This window comes from Pteropus alecto, unplaced genomic scaffold (genome assembly GCF_000325575.1).
Source record: "Pteropus alecto unplaced genomic scaffold, ASM32557v1 scaffold920, whole genome shotgun sequence".
NCBI lineage: Eukaryota > Metazoa > Chordata > Mammalia > Chiroptera > Pteropodidae > Pteropus > Pteropus alecto.
The window spans coordinates 92,644-98,256 of NW_006429596.1; positions in this window are offsets into that span (position 1 = coordinate 92,644).

The following is a 5,613-nucleotide window of genomic DNA, read 5'->3' on the forward strand; positions in this document are numbered from 1 at the left end:
TAATGTAGGGAGGAGGCAAGAGGGTTAAAAATGTTAATCAAGCCACATTCAGAGACTGCAATGTGCTGATCAGCCCTGCAGCCAGGCCGGGAGGTCACCTGCAGAACACAGGGAGAGGTCTGCTGGATTACTAACATCCCATTCCCCACACCTAAAGGGGAAACAGGAATCCAGAGTCACTTCCTATGGCTAAAACCACGGGGAACCTATGGAGTAAAGGCCTCGAACTGCCAGCAGGCCTTCCACTTTACATGTTCTTACGTTTTCACGCTATAGACCCTTCCCCTTTCTCACTGTACGTCTATATCGAAGGAAATGGGTTGACAAAGTCTTTTAAACAATAACTCACAGGAACTAAAGAATGATATATAAACTGAATTCCCTGAACACTTGCCCCCCACCCCCACTGTCTTTCCAAGCCTCTCTTGGTCCCTCTTACTCTGTCTCTAAGAGAGTTACCCCTCTTCTAATAAACTTTCGTTTTGACTCTAACTTTGGCGTGTGTGTTGAATTCTTTCTTCACTCTGCCAAAGGACCTTCCTCCTCTCTCAGACAGGGATTGGTCTCCCCACCAACTCGGGGAAATTTGCCCTGTTCTGCACCACCTCAGTGTCCATACTAATAAAAGGGGACTTCATGGCTCTTAGAAAAGGGTTAGGCAGGAAAGTTAGTTAGGGGGTTTCAGGTCCTCCTGAGACACTGAGGTCATCCTATTCTAAAAAGGGCTCGCCCTAGTCCGTCCACCATTAAGCAAGCCAGAGGGAATTTTTGAGCTAAAAATTAACTCATAAAAGAAAACGAGTAAGCAGAAAATTGGGTACAAGTTTCAGCCAGTCACTCACACCCCGCACAATGAAGACCTCAATGACCTTCAATTCACCTGAACCTCAATATACCATCATTATACTATGAGGCATATGCCCAAAAGTTCATTAATATCATTATAACAGACTGAAACCTGAGAAGGAACAGGCACAGAAAGCAAATGATGAGTCACTGAGTCCTGTCAAACTTAGCTGTCAATCAAAAAAGCCCACTCCTCTAAGAGAAGTGACCACCCACAACAAATAAGGATAAAAACCCCAAAGGCTTTGTTACTGGGCCCTTGAGTCCTCAAGTCTTTTGAGCCACCTTTCTCTTGCTTGGCTACTTCCACGTCTAGAAGTGTCCTGTCGCTTCTAATAAAGCTATTCTTTCCTGCTGTATTTTGGTGTCTTGCTCGATTCTTTGTTCGAGACATCAAGAACCTGATCAACATGCCGAGAGGGGAACAGAAACCCCTCTCCGGTAATAGAAGTATTAATTTGTAGTGTGATAATGGTATTGTGGTTATGTTTTTTTAAAAAGCCCTTATATGTTAGTAGTATAACTGAAATATCAACAGATGAAATAATCTGATGTCTGAGATCGGCTTCATTTTGGGGAGGGGAGTACAGATGAAACAAGATCGGCCATGAAATAATTGCTGAAGCTGGTGAGGAGCATATGTAGATTCATCATATTATTAGCTTTGCTTTTGCAACTAGTTATAATTTTCCAGGAAAAAAAAAAGTCCTTGCTCTCCAGAAGGTTATAACACAAGAAGTTGGATGTTCCAACAAATAGATCATGATTTAGTTAAACAAAACAAACACAAAGTGCTAGTCAGCTCCAAAGTACCAGGCCAGGGCCAGGCAGAGGGAGGGAGTCAGGCCCTGACCAGAGTCCCAAGAAAGAGTGCCCCAGGCAAAGGGCAGGCAGGTGGTACAAAAGCAGCAGACGTGAAGCGGCATAAATATATTTCCAACACTCCGGAGGACCTGAGCTGGACTTCCTGCCCGAGTGGACCATGAGACTTCAGGCTAGCTACTGGTAATGCCTCTGGGTGTCAGATTCTTTACCTATAAAATGGGGTTTATAACAATATACACTTCACTGGCTGCAGTCAGGAGTTAATGAGTTATTTCATGTGCAAAACGCTCAGAAGATGGTAGGTAAACAATACATGTTAGATGTTAGAAACGGTAGCAACATCCCAGCCCACAGTAACACACATTTTGAAAATCTCATCTAATCTCTATTTGTTTCTTATCTCCTTTTTGTTAGACTGTACACTCATAAAGCAGGGACTCTATCTTATTATGTCTATATCCCGGAACCTGGCAAGGCCACGCAGGTAACAGGCACTGATCCGGCACTCTTCTTCCAGGCGGCAGGGGAGGGAACCACCCTCATGCCCTCAATGCCTATAGCTCTTTGGCTCCTAGAAGCTTCCTTGTTTCTGCCTCCTTCCTTACTCTGCTCCAGAAATGTTCCTTTGCTAATGGTGTTCCCTCCCTGGCAGGTAATCCAACGCTTCCTTTTCTCTCTCTCCCCACAGCTATATTTTCTAAACGGTCTCTGGGTTACTTATTCTGCAGTTAATAAAGGGTAAAGGGAGGCTGAATTTCTACACCATTGGCCTCGTATCTATTTGTTTAAAAGTAGGACCCTCGGGAAAAGAGAAAAGCTGGTAAGATGGTGGTCAGAATATAAAGACTTCAAACACAGCTCCATCTTTGAAGAAACCCGGCGGACATATTTGTATAGTCGGCTACCATCCCACTGGGGTTTGGAGAGGATCTGAAACCACTGTGGGAGAGAAGATGCCATGACAGGCAGGGAGCCCAGCATTATTTTTTCTGCTTTGTAAACTTCAGGATTTATTCCCCTCTCCCCCCAGAACAGAGACTCAAGAGAAGAAACAAGAAGCTACACAATCACAGATGGCTACAGATGCTAAGGATGAAGTAGGAAAGTCAGATGCAGATCTCTCGTAAGTCACAACAACTCTGTACAAAGTGCCCTCTGCTCCAAGCAGCGATGTGGAGCTGGACCATGATCCTGGTCTCCCCAAGAAGGGGAATTGCTGGTAGAACATTAACTAGCTACCCAGGAGTAGAAAGAAATGGAGCCCTCTGCAATACCTCTCCCTACCCATCCTCTCGAGTTTTTTCTGAGAGGACAATTCTAGGCTGTGTTCCCAGCCCTAGGATTTGAGGTTCTTTTCTGTTTAAAAAAAAAAAAGAAAAGAAAAGGAAAGGAAAGAAAAGAAAAGAAAAAGGTGGGGGTGGGGTCACAAAGCAGAAATGAGTCACTGGCAAAAGGCACTAAAAAGATAGTTTAAATGTGTTTTGTTTAAGATCAAAGTCTTGCAAAGCAAGCCAGCCTCCTCCACTACCTGGCCCTCTGTGATCATGAGCTCTGCCCCGTGCTTGGAGCCCTATCTGAACTCAGAGCAAAGCACGGAAGAAAAAGGGGAACTGGAAACAGAAAGAAAGAAATAAGAGCGGAGAGGAGCAGGCTCCCTGAAATACTAAATGTGATCATAAGGAAGTGAAACTGACCTTAGAGGACTTAGAGTGGTTTTGAGAACAATTCTACATAACTGACCAAAATATTTTGAGTAATGACAGAACTTTTGGAATATATGTATAGCCACCCAGGACAACTATTTTTAAGGTGCCCATATTTATCTGGATATGATATACTTATAAAAGGGATCCTATAACTTGTGTCTCATAACTTTATTGTCTTAGCTTATATAGGAACCAAAAATAGGTTGATGCTACCAGGAGTTTGAGGAGAAAGGGAAGAGCAGGAAAAAAACTAAAGTGTATTTGGTGGCAGACGTGTGTGGAGAAGAAAAAAGAACGGCCTAAAAGAAGAGCACTATAAGGAACGATAAATTCCTATTATAAATACAGAGAAAGATCTAAATATATTTAAGTATTAAAACAGATGCAGGGGGTGTGTAATTTTATTATAATCATGATCTTCCCCCTTGGCTCCCCCTCCTTCTCACAGAAAACCTCGAAAGGAAAGTATGTCTTAGGTGCTACGTGCTTAGGATTTTAAGCCAGAGCACGTCCCTGCGGGCCCAACTTACCAACGACTTCTCGAATACGGTAATTCTAATACCGCCACTGAAATCTGCTCTCCTTGCAAGTCTTTTCTCTGTGGCCACACATAATACAAAACTATCGATTTTCTCATCATCTTGAAAGCAGTCTATATTCTTCTAAATGGACCTTTCAAAACTGTAAGTATTTGCTAACTAATAAAGATCCAGTGGAGATATACAAATGGTTGCCCCGCCTCTCTCTTCTTGTATCAGCAAAGAATTTCCATGCTACTACTTCTGTGAGAGTGCTTGTTTTTGGTTTTTAAAGAAGCTGTCATTTTAGCAATGAAAAAGGGAAGAATTTGTCAAAGTGGTGCTACTTTTTTTTTTTTAAATGCCTAAAGTACCTGGTATTCCTAGGTGGTCTCCCATCCAAGCACTAACCAGGCCTGACCCTGCTTAGCTTCCAAGATCAGACAAGATCAGGCAAGTTCAGGGTAACATGGCCGAACGCAGGAAGTGTTGACCATTGAGAATGACTCCCAAGAAGGCTATCCTGTCTGCCCATTGGGCAATTACTAAAGATCACCCCCACTCTGCCTAAGCTTTTCATCCCACTTTATTAAACGACTTGATCTTTCATCCAATTCATTTAGCCAGAGATCCTGAGAAAGTCAGACAGATTTCAACTATACATGAATCACTTGAGTAGACAGACTGCTTTTCCCTTACCACCTACCTCCAGTCTGCCACACTGAGCTTTGATGGGACAGAATTGGGAAGAGGACTCAAAAGCAAGGAAAATTGGGGCCTTAAATGAGGAACAGGGTGGGCCTAGGTCAGGTATTATGATGGAAGCGTCAAAGTCCCATGTGCCTGAAATCTTGGGAAAGGGAGAAGAGTTCAGATGAAAAGTATTCAAGAGATGAAAAGGTATCAAAGGTAAGTATCATGTCTAAAGTGTGTCTCACGTTAATTCATTTCCAGGAAAGGTAGATGAAACTCTTTTCCTTTCTCTAGAATGTTTCTAAAATCTAGAACATAAGTGTATCAGTTACGGTTCTCCAAAGAAACAGACCAACAGAATGGATATATAGCTGGGTGAAAGAAAGAAGGGAAGGAAGAAAGAAAGAGATTTATTATAAAGAACTGACTTATAAGATGATAGAGGCCAAGGCGTCCTAAGATCTGCAGAGTGAGTCAGCAAGCTAGAGACCCAAGAAAGCAACCAGTGTAGTTCTGGTTCCAAGGTCAGCAGGCTCAAGAGGAGCCGAAACTTCAGAGCAAGTCTGAAGGCAGGAAAAGTCAATGTCCCAGATAGGAGGCAGTCAAGCAGGAGAATTCTCTCTTATTCAGAGGAGGGGGGCGGTCAAACTTTTTGTTTCGTTCAAGCAGCAATTGATTGGATGAGGTCCACCCACACTAGGGAGGACAATCTGCTTTCCTCGGTCTACCAATTTAAATGTTAATCTCATCTAAAGCCCAGAATAATACTTAACCAACTATTTGGGCACCCCAGTCAAGTTGGCACATGAAATTAACTATCAAACTAAGTAACACAGCTCAGCCACATCTTTCACTCGACATTTACAAATAGAACACACGTAACTAAATTAAATCTCTTCCTTCCACCGGGAATAAGAGTGATAACCCATATATAATTCTAGTAGATAGCATTTAGTACCATGAGGGGGGGTCTAAAAGTTGAGATGTTCAGGATAGAGAGAGACTATTTCTTTTACAGGGTTTCA